This window comes from Triticum aestivum, chromosome 1B (assembly GCF_018294505.1).
Source record: "Triticum aestivum cultivar Chinese Spring chromosome 1B, IWGSC CS RefSeq v2.1, whole genome shotgun sequence".
Classification (NCBI taxonomy): domain Eukaryota; kingdom Viridiplantae; phylum Streptophyta; class Magnoliopsida; order Poales; family Poaceae; genus Triticum; species Triticum aestivum.
In genome coordinates this window covers 56,865,534-56,891,358 of record NC_057795.1, presented here as the reverse complement: position 1 = coordinate 56,891,358, position 25,825 = coordinate 56,865,534, and positions in this window count along the sequence as shown.

The window sequence follows — 25,825 nt, the reverse complement described above, 5'->3', positions numbered from 1 at the left end:
GGTCAAATTTGAACTGTAGCTACCTCGTAGTTTGCTCTTTATTTTTTCCAAAAATCATTTCTAGGTACATAAGTATCTATTTAATCAGAGAAACACCACAAAAATTCCAGGATTCAACCACTAGCTAGGAACGGTCATTCCCGCCGTTTTGACCGCATTTTGAAACGGGCATAAAAAATTCAAAAAAAAATCAAAAAATTGGAAAACCTTGGCATTGCGTCATTATATGTGACCAAGTTACCAGGAAAATTATAAACTTGTAATACGGTAATTATTTTAAAAATGTGTTCATGGAAACGAGCTATCAAGTGTGAAGATTCATGGCTTTCAAGCCAAATGATTAATCTTATGGCCACATTCATGGCATAGTTTGTTCAAATGATCTCATATTGTGCACAAAGGTGCATCTTGGAATTCCAAACAATGTTTCCAAAGGGAGTTTTCATTTTCTTTGCATGGAAAATTCATTTTCCATTTTTCGAGTGCCCGAAATGAGTTTTTTTTGTGAAGGACCTACCATATATTTGTTGCAAAATTGTACCAAATCATTTTTATAAAATACTAGGACATATTTAATGCACAATTGACAAAATGGTTGGGTGTCAAAAGTTTTGATCCACCTCTGGTGAAAAAGACAAATTCTCGCCGATTTAGTTGGAAGCGGGTCAAATGTGAACTGCAGCTGCCTCATAGTTTGCTATTTATTTTTTCCAAAAATCATTTCTAGGTACATAAGTATCTATTTAATCAAAGAAACATTAAAAATTTCCAAGATTCAACCACTAGCTAGGAACGGTCAAGCCCGCTGTTTGACCGCATTTTGAAACGGGCATAAAAAATTCAAAAAAATCAAAAATTGGAAAACATTCGCATTGTATCATTATATGTGACCAAGTTTCCAGGAAAAATAATAAACTTGTAATATGGCAATTATTTTTAAAAAGTGTTCTCAGAAATGAGCTATCATGCATGAAGATTCATGGCTTTCAAGCCAAATGATCAATCTTATGGCCACATTCATGGCATAGTTTGTTCAAATGATCTCATATCATGCACAAGGGTGCATATTGGAATGTCAAAGAATGTTTCCTAAGGAAGTTTTCATTTTCTTTGCACGGAAAATTAATTTTCCATTTTCCGAGTGCCTAAAATGAGTTTTTTTTGTGAAGGACCTACCATATATTTGTTGCAAAATTGGACCTAATCAATTTTATAAAATACTAGGCCATATTTAATGCACAATTGACCAAATGGTTGGGTGTAAAAAGTTTTGATCCACCTCTGGTGAAAAAGACAAATTCCCGTCGATTCAGCTGGAAGCGGGTCAAATTTGAACTGCAGTTGCCTCATAGTTTGTTATTTATTTTTTCCAAAAATCATTTCGAGGTACATAAGTATCTATTTAATCAGAGAAACACCAAAAAAAATCCAAGATTCAACCACTAGCTAGGAACGGTCAAGTCCGCCGTTTTGACCGCATTTTGGAACGGGCATAAAAAATTCAAAAAAATCAAAAAATTGGAAAACCTTTGCATTGTGTCATTATATGTGACCAAGTTTCCAGTAAAAGTAATAAACTTGTAATATGGTAATTATTTTAAAAAAGTGTTCTCGGAAATGAGCTATCAAGTGTGAAGATTCATGGCTTTCAAGCCAAATGATCAATCTTATGGCCACATTCATGGCATAGTTTGTTCAAATGATCTCATATTGTGCACAGGGGTGCATATTGTAATGCAAACAATGTTGCCTAAGGAAGTTTTCATTTTCTTTGGACGAAAAAACCATTTTCCATTTTTCGAGTGCATGAAATGAGTTTTTTTGTGAAGGACCTACCATATATTTGTTGCAAAATTGGACCTAATCAATTTTATAAAATACTAGGCCATATTTAATGCACAATTGAAAAAATGGTTGGGTGTCAAAATTTTTGATCCACCTCTAGTGAAAAAGACAAATTCCCGTCGATTCAGTTGGAAGCGGGTCAAATTTGAACTGCAGCTGCCTCATAGTTTGCTCTTTATTTTTTTCCAAAAATCATTTCTAGGTAAATAAGTATCTATTTAATCAGAAATACATGGTTTGATGGCGAGACATCGAGGTTTGGACAGTGGCCGAGGGCCCCAACACTAGAGCGCGTAAGCTCGCATGCCCGCCGCGTGGTCACCGCGTGACCGTGGCGTTGCCATGTGTTCTGGATGGCCTAGGCATGTCTAGTGGGTTGGGCACTCCCCAGGTAGGTGCTAGGAAGAAAATCACAACATAAGATTCTCACGAGGAGACCGATCGACGCTCAAACATGAATAAGCAGCCAAGTGTTTGATTTGCGGTACGGGAAATGCACATGGCTAATGGGTGTGAGTTTTGGCTGAGGATGATCAGTTACTAAGAAGACTGTCTTCACAAATTTTCACCTCAAAAGGAGGAGCCTAGGTGGTACTTGCTTTACAAAGTACCACACTGGACATAAATATGAATGTTGAAGCTGGGCTCAAAATAATGAATGGATTGAGCTGACATTTGGTGGAGGATGTTTATTTGGGCATAGGAAAGCACTGTAGAAAATGGATATCATTTGGACATGCCAAAGTGGTACTTCCTTCACAAAGTGCTGCTCTGAACAAAATAGGAAAATGAATGTTTTCAAATTATTTTTGAACTAGGCAAGGAATGTTTTTGACATATTTGATGAAGATATGATCCAAAACATTTATGAGAATTTTTTGGGAATTTTTGGAATAACATAAATATAGGTTGCTTCACAACCTAGGGCAAAAACTGCCATGTGGACATGACACATTGGCAAAACCGATGAGATGGCGCCTAGTCATCACAACCCACCACAATCTACAAGGCTATGACCATCTATATTGGTCGTTAACAACTAGAAATAAGGCAGTGGACTAGCACTGTTTGCTTTGTGACCTTTTCGTGTAAGGAAATTACGACCTTTCTGACCAAAATGGTCGCAATGGTTTAGGGTTTGGAGCCCCCCGAACAGCTTTTGACCAATTGGTCTGAAATGGTAATAGATCTATGACCAATTCTTCAAGGGTCACTGACAGAAGGTCGCTAGCTGACATATTTCTTGTAGTGGGTGGCTGGCGGTTGGGGTCCTCGCGTGGACGCTGTGGACTGTTCGCAATAAGCTTGTGATTCAATGTGTTCCCCTTCGGCACTCGACTAACACCATTTTTAAAATGTGTGGTTACTTGCAGCTTTGGCGGCCGCTTAGCCGACCCAGGATCACAACGCCATCAACAACATCATCGCTACCCTCAGTGCGTTGGCTATTTGCTTGGCGCCGCCGCTTCCTCCACCACCTCCAGAGCCGGATTAGATCTCGTCGTCTGCGGCCTTCCTGCGTTGTTGTGTTCTTGTTTCTATGTTTTGGGCTTGTTTAGCTATGCCCTCAGAAGAACCTCGCACTACTTGTCGTGTTTCGCTTTTATCTGTGTGTGTGGGTGTGAACCTTATTGTATCCGTTGGCTGTGGTGGTGGTTTGCTTTATTTATAAAGTGGGGCGAAAGCCTTTTCCGGTAATTAAACAACATAGTATCCTGGAACCCCTGTCATAAACTATGTTGTCCATGTAGCATTCTATTATGATATGCCACTAAATTTGAGTCAATATTTGAACTGTAATTTGGAAACTCACAATGTGAAATAGAAGAAATTCTGATCGGAAAATGATCGTGGATAAACCTAATACTTGGAGCAAATATAGAAGGAAATGCAATTAAAATGAGTGTTAGAATCCGCTTTGTGTACCATTTCTTATTTTCTCATGATAAGGCAAAGGTTATCTAAAATAGTCACAAGAAGTCCATCATCGCATGATTGGCAACAAGCACAAAGAATTCCAATTGGTTCCCCAGTCATGCATGTGAGGGTTTTCGTTTATAATTAATGCAAACCGGCAGAACATGCATTGATAGTTCAACTATATGATTTTTAAATAATATGTGCATCTTTCATGGCTTAATATAACAGACTTTTTATTTCTTTTATCGCATAAGTAACTGTCATGGTGCTTAGAGAGAAAATAAAATTCATGTTCTAAGGTCAACGGAACAAAACAAATTGTGCTTATAATGATGCAAAAAATTCTCGGGGCTCACACGGCCGGCGAAGATGTCGGATATGGGAAATGGTTTGTCCTAGTTGTGAGCAGACCGCGCTGCCTGCCTTGTGGTGTGTGTTAAGCCGTGTGCAACACAAAGTGTTTAGAGAGGTGCTTGTAAAAATAAACCGGTTTTATAAAGGAATGGTACTTGTATATCATCGACGCTTACTTAATCACCTAAAAAACATAATTGTTTAAGAGAAAAATGTTTTACTTTTTCAAGCAACTCTCTAAACATCTTACATTGCCTATGGTTATATATAGTGTGATTGGATGGATGTACATCCATCCTCCTATTGCCCCAGGACCCCATGCTAAGTCATGGACACATCCTTATTACTTGTATGGGTATCCAGAGCGCTTTACCAAAATATCTCCGTACGGTTAGACTCTAGAGGCTTCCGCAGCCCGGATTGTTCTTCCAAGGAAATGATGGTGAATGCATGTTTTTTCATCGATGTTCGTGTTCAATATTATTTATTAAAAGTAGGAAATAAGCTTTGTAGATCAGGTTTAGTAAAATCCCAATGCACATAAAAGTTTCGCAAAAGATAGTTTATGAGTAAAAGAAGATCCGTACTCATGTTAATGCTCTTTTTCTTTCTTTGTTGCGGGGGTTATGTTAATGCTCTACTTTGTTATATTTTTTTGTGCAAAAATAAACCTTGGTTTCTTTTTGACAAGTTAATGCTCAACTAATAGTTCTTCATCAGTTCATGTATAAAAATTGGTTTCTTTTTTACAAGGTAATGCTCAACTAATAGTTCTTCATCAGTTCATGTATAAAATTAAATGTTCACGCAGCTTTGAAAACGTCTCCTCGCATAAAAATATAGTAGTCACAATAATACCATTTCTCTTCGAACATGATCATATTTACACATAGAGAGGAAGGAGGGGGGGGGGATGCATTGCTCATGTCCATCCATGCTGAAATAACGACCATATTTAGGACATCACCACACACAAATCAGGCACAAACAGGCGTATAGCAAACTAAACAACCGAGACCCCGATTGGTTTTTCTACCATATATATTTCTATACCTCTATACCTATATCTATACCTCTATATCTATATCTATATCTATACCTACTAATAGGATGAGGCTTGCCTGCTCCCCCGAAATACTCCCATCCGTGCTCCCTCGCGTTCAACGGCAGAGATTAACTATTGGATGGCCCACGTCCAAGTCTTCTCTTGCCTACCATCGTCTTCTCCCTTCTCGAGAGAAAAAGAAATCGCGACCAAAATACGGCGAACACCACGACGCGCCTCGCGGCGGTGCAGCGGCTGCGCTCCTCTTTGAAGGCAGCACGCAGATGGCCATGTCGAGTCTGCCCCGGCGGCCATGACGGCAACTTCGATCCATCGATGAGGCTCACCACACCAGAGTTAGCAAGCCGCATAAGTCTGCACATCCGAGTCACTGCTACCCCCTGCTGCCTGCACTACACCACGGAGCCCGCCAGCGATCGCGTATGTGTGTCAATGTATCATCCTCTACTCTTCTCAGTCACCATCAACAACTTCAGCGGGTGTTCACTGTCGGTACTTGCCATTGTGCCAATCGATCCAATCATGAACTGATTAACCTTTCTCATCTCAAGTCTCACCGGTGTAGCGAGGAAACACATCGGCAGTTGGCACCAAGGCTATGTTTATGGGTGTTGTGAGTTGTGATGGCGTCGGCGAGGAGCCCGAGGAGGTACCGTGTCACGCCAGTGCAATGGCGTCCATGGGCATGAGTTACTCGCTACCTCGACCGCCTTGGCAATACCCTGTTGGAAATATGCCCTAGAGGCAATAATAAAAGGATTATTATTATATTTCCTTGTTCATGATAATTGTTTTTTATTCATGCTATAGTTGTATTATCCGGAAATCGTAATACACGTGTGAATACATAGACCATAATATGTCCCTAGTGAGCCTCTAGTTGACTAGCTCGTTGATCAACAGATAGTCATGGTTTCCTGACTATGGACATTAGATGTCGTTGATAACGGGATCACATCATTAGGAGAATGATGTGATGGACAAGACCCAATCCTAAGCATAACACAAGATCATGTAGTTCGTTTTGCTAGAGCTTTTCAAATGTCAAGTATCTTTTCCTTAGACCATGAGATCGTGTAACTCCCGGATACCGTAGGAGTGCTTTGGGTGTACCAAACGTCACAACGTAACTGGGTGACTATAAAAGTGCACTACAGGTATCTCCGACAGTGTCTGTTGGGTTGACACGGATCGAGACTGGGATTTGTCACTCCGTATGACGGAGAGGTATCTCTGGGCCCACTCGGTAATGCATCATCATAATGAGCTCAAAGTGACCAAGTGTTTGGTCACGGGATCATGCATTACGGTACGAGTAAAGTGACTTGCCGGTAACGAGACTGAACGAGGTATTGGGATACCGACGATCGAGTCTCGGGCAAGTAACGTACCGATTGACAAAGGAATTGTATACAGGGTTGATTGAATCCTCGACATCGTGGTTCATCCGATGAGATCATCGAGGAGCATGTGTGGGAGCCAACATGGGTATCTAGATCCTGCTGTTGGTTATTGACCGGAGAACCATCTCGGTCATGTCTACGTGTCTCCCAAACCCGTAGGGTCTACACACTTAAGGTTCGGTGACGCTAGGGTTGTAGAAGATATGAGTATGCAGCAAACCAGAAGTTGTTCGGAGTCCCGGATGAGATCCCGGACGTCACGAGGAGTTCCAGAATGGTCCGGAGGTAAAGAATTATATATAGGAAGTGCTGTTTCGGCCATCGGGAGAGTTTCGGGGGTCACCGGTGTTGTACCGGGACCACCGGAAGGGTCCCGGTGGTCCACCGGGTGGGGCCACCAATCCCGGAGGGCCCCATGGGCTGAAGTGGGAGGGGAACCAGCCCCTATTGGGCTGGTGCGCCCCTCTTGGGCCCCCCTCTGCGCCTAGGGTTGGGAACCCTAGGGCAGGGGGCACCTCCACTTGCCTTGGGGGGCACTCCACCCCCCTTGGCCGCTGCCCCCCTAGAGATCTCATCTCTAGGGCCGGCGCCCCCCCTGGGGGCCTATATAAAGGAGGGGGGAGGGAGGGTAGCCGCACCCTAAAGTCTTGGCGCCTCCCTTTTCCCTGCTACACCTCTCCCTCTCGCAGAAGCTCGGCAAAGCTCTGCCGGAACTCTGCTGCATCCACCACCACGCTGTTGTGCTGCTGGATCTTCATCAACCTCTCCTTCCCCCTTGCTGGATCAAGAAGGAGGAGACGTCATCCGCTCCGTACGTGTGTTGAACGCGGAGGCGCTGTCCGTTCGGCACTTGGCCATCGGTGATTTGGATCACGACGAGTACGACTCCCTCAACCCCGTTCTCTTGAACGCTTCCGCTCGCGATCTACAAAGGTATGCAGATGCACTCCTATGACTCTTTGCTAGATGAACTCATAGATGGATCTTGGTGAAACCGTAGGAAAATTTTTATTTTCTGCAACGTTCCCCAACAGTGGTATTAGAGCCAGGTTTATGCGTAGTTCTCTATTGCACGAGTAGAACACAAATCTGTTGTGGGCATAGATGTTGTCAACTTTCTTGCCGCTACTAGTCTTATTTTGCTTCAGCGGTATTGTGGGATGAAGCGGCCCGGACCGACCTTACACGTACGCTTACGTGAGACAGGTTCCACCGACTGACATGCACTAGTTGCATAAGGTGGCTAGCGGGTGTCTGTCTCTCCCACTTTAGTTGGAGCGGATTCGATGAAAAGGGTCCTTATGAAGGGTAAATAGAAGTTGACAAATCACGTTGTGGCTTTTTTGTAGGTAAGAAAACGTTCTTGCTAGAACCCTATTGCAGCCACGTAAAAGATGCAACAACAATTAGAGGACGTCTAACTTGTTTTTGCAACAATTGCCTTGTGATATGATATGGCCAAAAGTTGTGATGAATGATGAATGATATATTGTGATGTATGAGATCATGTTCTTGTAATAGGAATCATGACTTGCATGTCGATGAGTATGACAACGGGCAGGAGCCATAGGAGTTGTCTTAATTATTGTATGACCTGCGTGTCAATGATTTAACGCCATGTAATTACTTTACTTTATTGCTAAACCGTTAGTCATAGTAGTAGAAGTAATAGTTGGTGAGCAACTTCATGGAGACACGATGATGGAGATCATGATGATGGAGATCATGGTGTCAATGCCGGTGACGAAGATGATCATGGAGCCCCGAAGATGGAGATCAAAGGAGCTATATGATATTGGCCATATCATGTCACTACTATATAATTGCATGTGATGTTTATTATGTTTATGCATCTTGTTTACTTAGAAGGACGGTAGTAAATAAGATGATCCCTTATAACAATTTCAAGAAAGTATTCTCCCCTAACTGTGCGCCGTTGCTAAAGTTCGTCGTTTCGAAGCACCACGTGATGACCGGGTGTGATAGATTCTTACATTCACATACAGCGGGTGTAAGACAGTTTTACACATGCAAAACACTTAGGGTTAACTTGACGAGCCTAGCATGTACAGACATGGCCTTGGAACACAGATACCGAAAGGTCGAACATGAGTCGTATGGAAGATACGATCAACATGGAGATGCTCACCGATGATGACTAGTCCGTCTCACGTGATGATCGGACACGGCCTAGTCGACTCGGATCGTGTAACACTTAGATGACTAGAGGGATGTCTAATCTGAGTGGGAGTTCATTAAATAATTTGATTAGATGAACTTAATTATCATGAACTTAGTCTAAAACCTTTGCAAATATGTCTTGTAGATCAAATGGCCAATGCTCATGTCAACATGAACTTCAACACGTTCCTAGAGAAAACCAAGCTGAAAGATTATGGCAGCAACTATACTGACTGGGTCCGGAACCTGAGCATCATCCTCATAGCTGCCAAGAAAGCATATGTCCTAGAAGGACCGCTAGGTGAAGCACCCATCCTAGAGAACCAAGACGTTATGAACGCTTGGCAGTCACGTGCTGATGATTACTCCCTCGTTCAGTGCGGCATGCTTTACAGCTTAGAACCGGGCCTCCAAAAGCGTTTTGAGCAACACGGAGCATATGAGATGTTCGAGGAGCTAAAAATGGTTTTCCAAGCTCATGCCCGGGTCAAGAGATATGAAGTCTCTGACAAGTTCTATAGTTGTAAGATGGAGGAAAATAGTTCTGTCAGTGAGCACATACTCAAAATGTCTGGGTTACACAACCGCCTATCCCAGTTGGACATTAACCTCCCGGACGAGGCGGTCATTGACATAATCTTTCACTCGCTCCCACCGAGCTACAAGAGATTTGTGATGAACTACAATATGCAGGGGATGGTGAAAACTATTCCTGAAGTATTTTCAATGCTGAAGTCGGCAAAGGTAGAAATCAAGAAAGAACATCAAGTGTTGATGGTCAATAAAACTACCAAGTTCAAGAAGGGCAAGGGCAAGAAGAACTTCAAGAAGGACGGCAAGGATGTTGCCGCACCCGGTAAGCCAGTTGCCGGGAAGAATTCAAAGAATGGACCCAAGCCTGAGACTGAGTGCTTTTATTGCAAAGGGAAGGGTCACTGGAAGCGGAACTGCCCCAAATACTTAGCGGACAAGATGGCCAGCAACACTAAAGGTATATGTGATATACATGTAATTGATGTGTACCTTACTAGTACTCATAGTAACTCCTGGGTATTTGATACCGGTGTCATTGCTCATATTTGTAACTCACAGCAGGAGCTGCGGAATAAGCGGAGACTGGCGAAGGACGAGGTGATGATGCGCGTCGGGAATGGTTCCAAGGTCGATGTGATCGCCGTCGGCACGCTGCCTCTACATTTACCTATGGGATTAGTTTTAAACATCAATAGTTGTTATTTAGTGCCAAGTTTGAGCATGAACATTGTATCTGGATCTCGTTTGATACGAGATGGCTACTCATTTAAATCTGAGAATAATGGTTGTTCTATTTATATGAGAGATATGTTTTATGGTCATGCCCCGATGGTCAATGGTTTATTCTTAATGAATCTCGAATGTAATGTTACACATATTCATAGTGTGAATACCAAAAGATGTAAAGTTGATAACAATAGTCCCACATACTTGTGGCACTGCCGCCTTGGTCACATTGGTGCCAAGCGCATGAAGAAGCTCCATGCTAATGGACTTTTAGAGTATCTCGATTATGAATCATTTGACACATGCGAACCATGCCTAATGGGCAAGATGACCAAGACTCCATTCTCCGGAACAATGGAGCGAGCAACCAACTTATTGGAAATCATACATACCGATGTGTGCGGTCCAATGAGCGTTGAGGCTCGTGGAGGATATCGTTATGTTCTCACTCTCACTGATGATTTGAGTAGATATGTGTATGTCTACTTAATGAAACACAAGTCTGAGACCTTTGAAAAGTTCAAGGAATTTTCAGAATGAGGTAGAGAATCAACGTGACCGAAAGATAAAGTTCCTACGATCAGATCGTGGAGGAGAATATTTAAGTCACAAATTTGGTACACACTTAAGGAAATGTGGAATCGTTTCACAACTCACGCCGCCTGGAACACCTCAGCGTAATGGTGTGTCCGAACGTCGTAATCGCACTCTATTGGATATGGTGCGGTCTATGATGTCTCTTACCGATTTACCGCTATCATTTTGGGGATATGCTCTAGAGACAGCTACATTCACTTTAAATAGGGCTCCGTCTAAATCCGTCGAGACGACACCGTATGAATTATGGTTTGGGAAGAAACCTAAGCTGTCGTTTTTAAAAGTTTGGGGATGCGATGCTTATGTCAAGAAACTTCAACCTAAAAAGCTCGACCCAAGTCGGAAAAATGCGTCTTCATAGGATACCCTAAGGAAACCATTGGGTATACCTTCTACTTAAGATCCGAGGGCAAGATCTTTGTTGCCAAGAACGGATCCTTGCTGGAAAAAGAGTTTCTCTCGAAAGAAGTAAGTGGGAGGAAAGTAGAACTTGATGAAGTACTACCTCTTGAACCAGAAAGTAGTGCAGCTCAGGAAAATGTTCTTGTGGTGCCTACACCGACTGGAGAGGAAATCAATGACGATGATCAAGGTACTTCGGATCAAGTTGCTACTGAACTTCGTAGGTCCACAAGGACACGTTCCACACCAGAGTGGTATGGCAACCCTGTCCTGGAAATCATGTTGTTAACAACAGTGAACCTTTGAACTATGAAGAAGCGATGGTGGGCCCAGATTCCAACAAATGGCTTGAAGCCATGCAATCCGAGATAGAATCCATGTATGAAAACAAAGTATGGACTTTGACAGACTTGCCCGATGATCGGCGAGCGATAGAAAACAAATGGATCTTTAAGAAGAAGACGGACGCGGATGGTAATATTACCATCTATAAAGCTCGACTTGTCGCTAAGGGTTATCGACAAGTTCAAGGGGTTGACGATGATGAGACATTCTCTCACGTAGCAAAGCTGAAGTCCGTCCGAATCATGTTAGCAATTGCCGCATACTATGATTATGAGATATGGCAGATGGACATCAAAACAGCATTCCTTAACGGACATCTTAAGGAAGAACTGTATATGATGCAGCCGAAAGGTTTTGTTGTTGCAAATATGCCCTAGCGGCAATGAGAAATTAGTTATTATTATATTTCCTTGTTCATGATAATCGTTTATTATCCATGCTATAATTGTATTGATAGGAAACTCAGATACATGTGTGGGTACATAGACAACACCATGTCCCTAGTAAACCTCTAGTTGACTAGCTCGTTGATCAATAGATGGTTATAGTTTCCTGACAATGGTCATTGGATGTAGTTGATAATGGGATCACATCATTAGCAGAATGATGTGATGGACAAGACCCAATCCTAAGCCTAGCACAAAGATCGTAGTTCGTATGCTAAAGCTTTTCTAATGTCAAGTATATTTTCCTTAGACCATGAGATTGTGCAACTCCCGGACACCGTAGGAATGCTTTGGGTGTACCAAACGTCACAACGTAACTGGGTGACTATAAAGGTGCACTACAGGTATCTCCGAAAGTGTCTGTTGGGTTGGCACGAATCGAGACTGGGATTTGTCACTCCGTGTGACGGAGAGGTATCTCTGGGCCCACTCGGTAGGACATCATCATAATGTGCACAATGTGATCAAAGAGTTGATCGCAGGATGATGTGTTACGGGACGAGTAAAGAGACTTGTCGGTAACGAGATTGAACAAGGTATCAGTATACCGACGATCGAATCTCGGGCAAGTACAATACCGCTAGACAAAGGGAATTGTATACGGGATCGATTCAGTCCTTGACATCGTGGTTCATCCGATGAGATCATCGTGGAACATGTGGGAGCCAACATGGGTATCCAGATCCCGCTGTTGGCTATTGACCGGAGAACGTCTCGGTCATGTCTGCATGGTTCCCGAACCCGTAGGGTCTATACACTTAAGGTTCGATGACGCTAGGGTTATAAAGGAAGTTTGTATGTGGTTACCGAATGTTGTTCGGAGTCCCGGATGAGATCCCGGATGTCATGAGGAGTTCCAGAATGGTCCCGAGGTAAAGATTTATATATGGGAAGTCATGTTTTGGTCACCAGAAAAGTTTCGGGTTTTATCGGTAACGTACCGGGACCACTGGGAGGGTCCCGGGGGTCCACCAAGTGGGGCCACCATACCCGGAGGGCTGCACGGGCCAAGTGCGGGAGGGGACCAGCCCCAGGTGGGCTGGTGAGCCCCCCCACAAGGGCCCAAGGCGCCTAGGGTTGGGGGAGGGGGCGCACCCACCTAACTTGGGGGGCAAGTTTCTCCTCTCGCCCCCTTGGCCGCCACCCTAGATGGGATTGGGGCTGCCACGCCCCTTGGGGTGGAAACCCTAGAGGGGGTGCACCCCCCTCCCTCTCCCCTATATATAGTTGAGGTCTTGAGGGCTGCCAACACATGAGTTTCACCTCTCCCTGGCGCAGCCCTACCTCTCTCCCTCCTCCTCTCCCGCGGTGCTTGGCGAAGCCCTGCAGGATTGCCACGCTCCTCCACCACCACCACGCCGTTGTGCTGCTGCTGGATGGAGTCTTCCTCAACCTCTCCCTCTCTCCTTGCTCGATCAAGGCATGGGAGACGTCATCGGGCTGTATGTGTGTTGAACGCGGAGGTGCCGTCCGTTCGGCACTAGGATCTCCGGTGATTTGGATCACGACGAGTACGACTCCTTCAACCCCGTTCTCTTGAGCGCTTCCGCTTAGCGATCTACAAGGGTATGTAGATGCACTCGCCTTCCCCTCGTTGCTGGTTTCTCCTTAGATAGATCTTGGTGACACGTAGGAAAAATTTGAATTTCTGCTACGTTCCCCAATAGTGGCATCATGAGCTAGGTCTATTGCGTAGAATCTTTGCACGAGTAGAACACAAAGTAGTTGTGGGCGTTGATTTTGTTCAATATGCTTACCGTTACTAGTCCAATCTTGTTTCGACGGTATTGTGGGATGAAGCGGCCCGGACCGACCTTACACGTACACTTACGTGAGACAGGTTCCACCGACTGACATGCACTTGGTGCATAAGGTGGCTAGCGGGTGCCAGTCTCTCCCACTTTAGTAGGAACGAATTCAATGAAAAGGGTCCTTATGAAGGGTAAATAGCAATTGGCATATCACGTTGTGGTTTTGCGTAGGTAAGAAACGTTCTCTCTAGAAACCCATAGCAGCCACGTAAAACATGCAAACAACAATTAGAGGACGTCTAACTTGTTTTTGCAGGGTATGCTATGTGATATGATATGGCCAAGAAGAATGTGATGAATGATATGTGATGTATGAGATTGATCATGTTCTTGTAATAGGAATCACGACTTGCATGTCAATGAGTATGACAACCGGCAAGAGCCATAGGAGTTGTCTTTATTTATTGTATGACCTGCGTGTCATTGAACAACGCCATGTAATTACTTTACTTTATTGCTAACCGGTAGCCATAGTAGTAGAAGTAATAAGTTGGCGAGACAAATTCATGGAGACACGGTGATGGAGATCATGATGATGGAGATCATGGTGTCATGCCGGTGACGATGATGATCATGGAGCCCCAAAGATGGAGATCAAAAGGAGCAATATGATATTGGCCATATCATGTCACTATTTGATTGCATGTGATGTTTATCATGTTTATGCATCTTATTTGCTTAGAACGACGGTAGTAAATAAGATGATCCCTCATTAAAATTTCAAGAAGGTGTTCCCCCTAACTGTGCACCGTTGCGAAAGTTCGTCGTTTCGAAGCACCACGTGATGATCGGGTGTGATAGATTCTTACGTTCACATACAACGGGTGTAAGCCAGATTTACACACGCGAAACACTTAGGTTGACTTGACGAGCCTAGCATGTACAGACATGGCCTCGGAACACAAGAGACCGAAAGGTCGAGCATGAGTCGTATGGTAGATACGATCAACATGAAGATGTTCACCGGTGATGACTAGTCTATCTCACGTGATGATCGGACACGGCCTAGTTGACTCGGATCATGTAATCACTTAGATGACTAGAGGGATGTCTATCTGAGGAGTTCATAAGATGAACTTAATTATCTTGAACATAGTCAAAAGCCCTTTGCAAATTATGTCATAGCTCGCGCTTTAGTTCTACTGTTTTAGATATGTTCCTAGAGAAAATATAGTTGAAAGTTGACAATAGTGATTATGCGATCAGTAGAAAGCTTATGTCCTTAATGCACCGCTCAGTGTGCAGAACCCCAAACGTCATCTGTGGATGTTACGAACATCGGACATACTCGTTTTGATAACTACGTGATAGTTCAGTTAAACGGTTTAGAGTTAAGGCACCAAAGACGTTTTCGAAACGTCGCGGAACATATGAGATGTTTCGAGGGCTGAAATTGGGATTTTAGGCTCGTGCCCATGTCAAGAGGTATAAGACCTCTGACGATTTTCTTAGCCTGCAAACTAAGGGAGAAAAGCTCAATCGTTGAGCTTGTTCTCAGATTGTTTGAGTGCAACAATCACTTGAATCAAGTGGGAGTTATGTTCCAAATGAGATAGTGATGTTTCTCCAAAGTCATTGCCACCAAGCTGCTAGAGCTTCATGATGAACTATAACATATCAGGGATAGATATGATGATCCTTGAGGTATTCGCGATGTTTGACACCGCGAAAGTAGAAATCAAGAAGGAGCATCAATTGTTGATGGTTGGTGAAACCACTAGTTTCAAGAAGGGCAAGGGAAAGAAGGGATACTTCATGAAACGGCAAATCAGCTGCCGCTCTAGTGAAGAAACCCAAGGTTGAACCCAAACCCGAGACTAAGTGCTTTTGTAATAAGGGGAACAGCCACTGGAGCAGAATTACCCTAGATACTTGGTAGATGAGAAGGCTGGCAAGGTCGATAGAAGTATATTGGATATACATTATGTTAATGTGTACTTTACTAGTACTCATAGTAGCACCAGGGTTTTAAGATACCGGTTCGGTTGCTAAGTGTTAGTAACTCAAAATAAAAGAGCTACGGAATAAACGGAGACTAGCTAAAGGTGAGCTGACGATATGTGTTGGAAGTGTTTCCAAGTTTGATGTGATCAAACATCGCACGCTCCCTCTACCATCAAGATTAGTATTAGACCTGAATAATTGTCATTTGGTGTTTGCGTTGAGCATAGACATGATTGGATTATGTATATCGCAATACGGTTATTCATTTAAGGAGAATAATGGTTACTCTATTTATTTGAATAATACCTTCAATGGTCTTGCACCTAAAGGAATGGTTTATTGAATCTCGATCGTAGTGATACACATTTTCATGCCAAAAATTATAAGATAGTAATGATAGTACTACTTACTTGTGGCACTGCCATGTAAGTCATATTGGTATAAAACGCATGAAGAAGCTCCATGTTGATGGATCTTTGGACTCACTCATTTTTGAAAAGTTTGAGACATGCGAACCATGTCTATTGGTGTATACACATGAAGAAACTCCATGCAGATGGATCGTTTGGACTCACTTGATTTTGAATCACTTGAGATATGCAAATCATACCACATAGGCAAGATGACTGAAAAGCCTCATTTCAGTAAGATGGAACAAGATAGCAACTTGTTGGAAGTAACACATTTTGATGTGTGTAGTCCAACGAGTGCTGAGGCATGCAGTGAATATCATTACGTTCTTACTTCACAGATGATTCAAGTAGATGTTGAGTATATTTACTTGACGAAACACAAGTCTGAATTATTGAATAGTTCAAGTAATTTCAGAGTGAAGTTGAAGATCATTGTGACAAGAGGATAAAATGTCTATGATATGATCATAGAGATGAGTATCTGAGTTACGAGCTTTGGCACGCAATTAAGACATTGTGGAAATTGTTTCACAGTTAATACCGCCTGGAACACCATAGTGTGATGGTGTGTCCGAACATCATAGATGCACCCTATTGGATATGGTGCGTACCATGATGTCTCTTATCGAATTGCCACTATGGTTTATGGGTTAGGCATTAGAGACAACCACATTCACTTTAAATAGGGCACCACATAATTCCGTTGAGATGACACCGTATGAACCATGGTTTAGAGAAACGTAAGCTGTCATTTCTTAAAGGTTTGGGGCTGCGATGCTTATGTGAAAAGTTTCAGGTTGATAAGCTCAAACCCAAAGCGGATAAAATGCATCTTCATAGGACACCCAAAATAGTTGGGTATACCTCCTAATTCAGATCCGAAAGCAATAGGGATTGTTTCTTGAATCAGGACCTTTCTCGAGGAAAAGTTTGTCTCGAGAATTGAGTGGGAGGATGGTGGAGACTAGATGAGGTTATTGAACCATCACTTCAACCAGTGTGCAGCAGGGCACATGAAGTTGTTCCTGTGGCACCTACACCAATTGAAGTGGAAGCTTATGATAGTGATCATGAAGCTTCAAATCAAGTCACTACTGAACCTCGTAGGATGACAAGGACGTGTACTGCTTCGGAGTGGTACGGTGACCCTGTCCTAAAGGTCATGTTGCTAGACAACAATGAACCTACGAGCTATGGAGAAGCGATGGTGGGCCCAAATTTCGACAAATGGTTAGAAGCCATGAAATCCGAGATAGGATCCATCTATCAGAACAAAGCATGGACTTTGGTGGACTTGCTCGATGATCGGCAAGTCATTGAGATAAATGGATCTTTAAGAAGAAGACGGACATGGACGGTAATGTCACCGTCTATGAAGCTCGACTTGTGGCGAAGAGTTTTTCACAAGTTCAAGGAGTTGACTACGATGAGATTTTCTCATCCGTAGCGATGCTTAAGTCCGTCGGAATCATGTTAGCATTAGCTGCATTTATGAAATCTGGCAGATGGATGTCAAGACGAGTTTCCTTACCAGTTTTCGTAAGGAAAGGTTGTATGTGATACAATCAGAAAAGTTTTGTCGATCCTAAGGATGCTAAAAGGTATGCTAGCTCTAGCAATCCTTTTAAGGACTGAAGTAAGCATCTCGGAGTTGGAATGTACACTTTGATGAGATGATCAAAGATTTTGGGTTTATACAAAGTTTATGAGAAACTTGTATTTCCAAAGAAGTGAGTGGGAGCACTATAGAATTTCTGATGAGTATATGTTGTTGACATATTGTTGATCAGAAATGATGTAGAATTTCTGGAAAGCATATAGGGTTATTTGAAAGATGTTTTTCAATAGAAAACCTGGATTAAGCTACTTGAACATTGAGCATCAAGATCTATAAGGATAGATCAAAATGCTTAATAATACTTTCAAATGAGCATGTACCTTGACATGATCTTGAAGGTGTTCAAGATGGATCAGTCAAAGAAGGATTTCTTGCCTGAGTTGTAAGGTACGAAGTTAAGACTTAAAGCTCAACCACGGCAGAAAAGAGAGAAAGGACGAAGGTCGTCTCCTATGCTTTAGACGTAGGCTCTACAGTATGCTATGCTAAGTACCGCACCTGATGTGTGCCTTGCCACATGTCTGGCAAGAGGGTACAAAGGTGATCAAGGAGTGGATCACCAGATAGCGGTCAAAATTATCCTTAGAGGAATAAGGATATGTTTCTTGATTATGGAGGTGATAAAGAGTTCGACGTAAAGGGTTACGTCGATGCAAGCTTTAACACCTATCCGAATGACTCTGAGTAGCAAACCAGATACGTATAGTGGAGCGACCATTTGGAATAGCTCCAAGTGGAGCGTGGAAGCAACATTTATAATATGACCTAGAGATTTGCGAAGTACATACGGATCTGAATGTTGCAGAACCGTTGACTAAAACCTCTCTCACAAGCAAAACATGATCAAACCCCAGAACTCATTGAGTCTTAATCACAAGATGATGTGAACTAGTTTAATGACACTAGTAAACTCTCTGGATGTTGGTCACATGGCGATGTGACGTGTGAGTGTTAATCATATGGCGATGTGAACTAGATTATTGACTCTCGTGCAAGTGGGAGACTGTTGGAAATATGCCCTAGAGGCAATAATAAATTAGTTATTATTATATTTCCTTGTTCATGATAATCGTTTATTATCCATGCTATAATTGTATTGATAGGAAACTCAGATACATGTGTGGGTACATAGACAACACCATGTCCCTAGTAAACCTCTAGTTGACTAGCTCGTTGATCAATAGATGGTTATAGTTTCCTGACCATGGACATTGGATGTCGTTGATAACGGGATCACATCATTAGCAGAATGATGTGATGGACAAGACCCAATCCTAAGCCTATCACAAAGATCGTAGTTTGTATGCTAAAGCTTTTCTAATGTCAAGTATCTTTTCCTTAGACCATGAGATTGTGCATCTCCGGGATACCGTAGGAATGCTTTGGGTGTACCAAACGTCAGAACGTAACTGGGTGACTATAAAGGTGCACTACAGGTATCTTCGAAAGTGTCTGTTGGGTTGGCACGAATCGAGACTGGGATTTGTCACTCCGTGTGACGGAGAGGTATCTCCGGGCCCACTCGGTAGGACATCATCATAATGTGCACAATGTGATCAAAGAGTTGATCACGGGATGATGTGTTACGGGACGAGTAAAGAGACTTGCCGGTAACGAGATTGAACAAGGTATCGGTATACCGACGATCGAATCTCGGGCAAGTACAATACCGCTAGACAAAGGGAATTGTATACGGGATCGATTGAGTCCTTGACATCATGGTTCATCCGATGAGATCATTGTGGAACATGTGGGATCCAACATGGGTATCCAGATCCCGCTATTGGTTATTGACCGGAGAACGTCTCGGTCATGTCTGCATGGTTCCCGAACCCGTAGGGTCTACACACTTAAGGTTCGATGACGCTAGGGTTATAAAGGAAGTTTGTATGTGGTTACCGAATGTTGTTCGGATTCCCGGATGAGATCCTGGACGTCACGAGGAGTTCCGGAATGGTCCGGAGGTAAAGATTTATATATGGGAAGTCCTGTTTTGGTCACCGGAAAATTTTCGGGTTTTATCGGTAACGTACCGGGACCACCGGGAGGGTCCCGGGGGTCCACCAAGTGGGGCCACCATCCCCGGAGGGCTACATGGGCCAAGGGTGGGAGGGGACCAGCCCCAGGTGGGCTGGTGAGCCCCCCCACAAGGGCCCAAGGCGCCTAGGGTTGGGGGAGGGGGCGCACCCACCTAACTTGGGGGGCCTTTCTCAAAAAAAAAACCTAACTTGGGGGGCAAGTTTCCCCTCTCCCCCCCCCTTGGCCGCCACCCTAGATGGGATTGGGGCTGCCGCACCCCTTGGGGTGGAAACCCTAGAGGGGGCGCACCCCTCCCTCTCCCCTATATATAGTTGAGGTCTTGAGGGCTGCCAACACATGAGTTTCACCTCTCCCTGGCGCAGCCCTACCTCTCTCCCTCCTCCTCTCCCGCGGTGCTTGGCGAAGCCCTGCAGGATTGCCACGCTCCTCCACCACCACCACGTCGTTGTGCTGCTGCTGGATGGAGTCTTCCTGATGCGGAGCATCCCTCGGTCATCCCCATGGACCTACCATCGCCTCACCAAGCCTCAAGAGGACCCATGACTAGAGCACGTGCTAGAGCTCTCGAGACCAAGGTGACTTCTCTCCTGAATGATATCTCATATGATCCTCTCGAGACATGGCTACTACCTAAGTCCGATATACTATGCACGATTAGGTGTCAAGAAGAACCTCCCGAGGATGCACGTGAAGACGGACAAGCTGCCCACTCCACGGATGAAGAGAACCAGCTGAAACGGACAAGCTCACCTTCCAGGCCCCGGACATCCGGCCCAGGCCCCAGACATCCGGCCCCTGGAGCATCTCCATCAGCAACAGCCAAGCCGTCCCAGTCTACAGAGCCCGGACATCTGGCGTCCAGCCCGGACATCCGGCCTCAGCCCGGAAATCCGGCCAAAACCTCGGAAATCCGGCGCCGCGCACCAGGAACCACAGAAGATCGAGCCTCCAGCCCGGACATCCGGCGACTTGGCCCAGACATCCGGCGCCTCCGGAAGCCCCGTACATCCGGCCCGACGCCCGGACATCCGGCTCCGCCTGTCTGCGCACAGTAAAGGGCCGAAGCCCATGTACCTCTTCGCCCCCCTAGACTATATATACTCCTCCCCCTTCCTCTTTCTAGGTTTTAGCATTGGTTTAGCTCATATTTGTGTGAGAGCCTTGCTCATCCACTTGGTTACTTCTCCTCGGAGATCACGACCTCTTCGGAGAAGATCCCCCAAGTGGATTCAAGACCCCTTTCTAGGGAAGATCATCAAGACCTCCGTACGGAGAAGAACGGTTCCTTTGTATCCTTACCTTTGTTGATTGTGGATCATATGTTACTCTATGTGTTCGGTGATCTAGCACTCGTGTGATTGATTCTATGTCGGTTTCGTGATTCTCTCGTTCCTCCCCGTGTTTTCCCCTTTGTGATTTCCGCGCGTTCTTCGTGTTTCCCCGTAGGATCCGCTCCAAACGTGAAAGATCGTCTACTTAGGGTCTCGCCCTACATCATCTTGGTATCATGAGCCACGTTGATCACGTTTTTGGAGCCCCTACCCCGTGTTTTCTAGCTTGATTTTGTTGTTTTCGTCCTAAATCTGAAAATCCCCACCAAAAATAGCCCCAATTTTTTTTTGTGATTTGTTGGTGTGATGAAATTTTGTTGGATTTGGTCCATGGATTTGTGTTGCTGCGTGTGGATCTAGCTTTCCCCACCCTCCCCACCCTTTTCCATCCATCAATTCGTCCGAATTTTGCCCCGGAGTTGCAATTCTCCCCGTGGAGTTCATCGTGTTCGTCCCTGATCCAGAGCCCGGACATCCGACCCGTGTCCGCCGGACATCCGGCGCCCCGGACATCTGGCATCTGGCCCGAGCATCCGGCCCCTGGGAAACAGCAACTCCACCCCCGCGTCCATTTCACCATACCTTCGCCAAATTTTGCCACGGTGCCCACGCCTTATCCCGCATACCCACAACACTTTCCACAACCACCACCACCGCTCACCGCTACCTCCTATGTCGATTTTGACGCGTTTTGGTCTTTGAAATTTTGAGTTGTGGTTCCCGTGTCCTATTGTGTTTCGGCTATATAGGTACGGTTCGACGTCATCACCACCACCGCTCACCTCCATCGACTACTCAACATCGCCAAGGACGGTAACTTCGACGACATCTTTGTCATAACTTGCAATTGCATTGATACCCCACATGGCCTTACTTTTGCGTCGCTTACCCATCGAGACTAGCCATTGAGTATTGCTGGCAACGTGACTTGTGCACATTAGGGATCATACTCCATAGCATACATACCATATCAACGTGGTGCATATCTTGGGATCCACTTGTATGTCACAAAGTTGTCATAGCATACACAATTGCTATCTTGGTTCGTGAAGTTTTGCATGAGAAAAGAGCTCAAAAGAGAAAGAGCCACCCAAGCTTTTAAGCAAAGAGGAAAGATAAGCAAAGAGCTTATGACCAAGAACCATAGCATCATACTACATTAAGATTGTCATATTGGATCATCTTGGATCATTGCACCGAAATACCATACATATAGCATACTTGGGATAGAGATAGTTGCATTTTTGTCTAGTAGGTTGTGCACAAGTTTGCGTATCCGCCTATTGTGCAATCATGCTAGTGTCTCTCTAGTATTGTGCAACAAGAGCATTTTCGTGGTTTCCACATTTTGGCTCACTTTTGGTTTGCACAATCCCATTTATCTATTTGCATGTGTGTTTCCGTGTACCCATACTAGCTTGGTCTACTTGTTGCATTTGCAAATTTGTGAATCTTTTCCAACATTATTGAATCTCGCTTTCAATTGCATCAAATTTTGTGCCACCATCCTAACCAAGCTCCACCAAAAGCTTTTACGTGTGTAGGTGTGCGAACCGACAAGAATTGGTACCAAAAGTGCTATTTCATTGTCTGCATTGGAGTGAACTTGATTCATTTTCAACTTCGGTCAAGGTACATTTGGTACACGTTCTTTTCCTTCTACCACTCACATTTTGTTTGGAATGATTGATAGGCCAAGTTCTTCTACAAACCCACTCTTCATCGAGCAAGACGATGACATGTCATCATTCGTCACAAAGAGCCACCTCTTTGGTGCTCAAAGGGCGTTACACCAAGAGCAACAAGCTATGAGCGACCCCATCGACAACCTCGCCACCGACTTGCGACTCTCCGAGCAACGTACAAGAGACTACTTCGATAACAAGTTCGACGCTCACAAGCAAGAGAATGATGCAAGAATGGACGAGATCCGCGCCTTGATGAGGAACCGGCATCCTTCCACTTCTTCATCCTCAAGACGGAGCCGCTCGAGTCGACACTCCGACGACACCTTCTCCGACTCAAGTACACCGTCATCGAACACTCTTCGACGAGCCGCGCGTCAAGACCGTCATGCATCTCGCAACCCACTACATGACAAGCATTCACAAGAGCAAGTCGATGAGCAAGTCCCTCGTCCTCAATCAAACCAAGTCGCTTTTGCTCAAGCTCAAGAACGACAACGACTACGGCGCCAAGAAGAAGAACGGGTGCGTCTACACCAAGAAGAACAAGACGCCGAGGCTCAACGTCTTCAACAACAACAACGAGAAGCGCAAGCTCTTGAGGCGCAACGTGCCCTTCAAGAATCAAGTCGAGCTATCGCCAACCGCAATCGTGAACGGCGCAATCAAGAGGAAGCTCTTCGAGAAGAAATCTAAGAGAGGAACTACCAACCGCGTGTGCAACATCAAGCTCCACAAGGTCCTCCACCAGAACGTCAAGCTCCACAAGCTCCTCCATAAGCTCGTCAAGCTCTACCTCAACTTCAAGCTCAACAAGAACAAGTTGACCATGTACTTCCTCCACGCCAAGAGGAACATGAGGATGATTACCCTCCACATCAAGGGCATCATCATCACCATCGCCAACAACACAATGAAGAGCAACGCTATGGCAAGCTAAAATTCACAATGCCCAAGTTCAATGGAAGCAATGATCTGGAAGAGTACCTCTCATGGGCATTGAAGGTCGACAAAATCTTTCGCTTGCACAACTATGATGAAGAGAAGAAGATCGCAATGGCATCACTAGAGTTCCAAGACTATGTGCTCATATGGTGGGAACAAGTCCTTAAGCGCCGACAAGCAAGAGGTGAACCTCCAATCACCACTTGGGCTCAAATGAAGGATGTCATGCGAGCACGTTTTGTGCCAACCTACTACAACCGCGATCTCTTCAAGAAGCTCCAACTACTCAAGCAAGGAACAAAGAGTGTTGAAGAATACTACAAGGAAATGGAGATTGCCATGATTCGAGCCAATGTAACAGAGGATGATGAGCAAACAATGGCACGATTCTTGAATGGACTCAATCATCCCATCAAGAAGATCGCCGACTTCCAACCCTACTCCAACCTCATTGAGCTCGTGCATCAAGCTACAAAGGCGGAACGTCAAGTGCAAGATGACTTCAAGTACGCCAAGTACTCATCCAAGACCTACGGCTTCTCCAACATCCAAGCTTCAACAACTACTCCGACTTCTACATCAACCAAGCCTTCTCCAAGCAACGACGACAAGTCAAGTTTCAAGAAACCTTCATCAAGTTCAAGTCGTCTTCCTCCTACTACAAGCAACTTCAAGCCGCGTGCTTCATCGTCTACTCCAACCGATGAGACCGTCAAGACAATCTCCTTCAAGTGTTTCACTTGCGGCGGCCGAGGCCACAAGTCCTATGAATGCATGAACAAGCGCACCATGATCCTCAACGACGATGGCACATATGACTCCATGAGTGAAGAGGAGATGGAAGCTCTTGAGCAAGTGGCCATGCACCGGCGCGTGAACGAGGATGAAGATGATCAAGTCTTTTGTGATGAGGATTCGAGCCCCGCTCTCGTTGTCTCCAAGGTCTTGACTCTTCAACATCAACAAGAAGAAGACCAACGATGCCACATCTTCCACACAAAGGCCGGCATCAATGGAAGGTCCGTCAAGGTCATCATCGATGGAGGTAGTTGCCACAACTTGGCAAGTGAAGAACTATGCTCCAAGCTTCAATTGGTCAAGAGGAAGCACCCGCACCCCTACAAGGTTCAATGGCTAAGTGACTCCGGCACTATACGAGTCGAGCATACGGTCCAAGTCTCCTTCAAAATCAGTGCATATGAGGACACTTTGGAGTGTGATGTGGTCCCAATGACCGTTTGCCACCTCCTTCTTGGTCGACCATGGCAATTCGACCGTGGTGTCTTCCACAACGGGCGTACCAACCACTATAGCTTCAAGATGAAAGGAAAAGAATATGTGCTAAGACCCATGTCTCCTAGTCAAGTGATAGCCGACAAGCAAGCCACCCACCATGGAGAGAAGAGTGAGAAAGTGACCCACCCAAAAGTGAGTGAGAGCCACAAACCAAACTTGAGCGCCTCTTCGCCTAGAGAGAAAAACCTCATCATATTTGCCACCAAAAGTGAGATGAGAGAAGTGTGTGAGAACCCATCGAGTGTGATGCACTTTGTCCCTGTGTGCAAGGATGGAGAACCAAAAACTAACACCATTCACGAGCTACCTTTGGTGTTTCAATCTCTTTTGCAGGAATTTCAAGATGTTTTCCCCAATGAGCTACCTCCGGGTCTACCTCCTCTACGAGGCATTGAGCATCGAATCGACCTCATCCCCGGAGTGCCACTTCCAAACAAAGCCCCATACCGTGTCAATCCCGAAGAAACCAAGGAGATTCAAAGTCAAGTACAACAACTAATCGACAACGGTCATGTACGTGAAAGCTTAAGCCCTTGTGCCGTTCCCGTTATACTTGTGCCTAAGCCCGATGGAAGTTTCCGCTTGTGTTCCGATTGTAGACCTATAAATGCTATCACCGTTCATTATAGGCATCCCATTCCTCGATTAGATGATATGCTTGATGAACTTAGTGGAGCCAACTTTTTCTCAAAAATTGATCTTAAAAGTGGCTATTATCAAATCCGCATACAAGAAGGTGATGAATGGAAAACTGCTTTCAAAACAAAATTTGGCTTATATGAGTGGTTAGTGATGCCTATGGGTTTATCGGAGGCACCCGGTACTTTCGTGCGTCTTATGCATCATGTACTTCGACCTTACATTGGCGTCTTTGTTGTGGTCTATTTTGATGATATTCTTGTGTTTAGCAAAACCATGAAAGA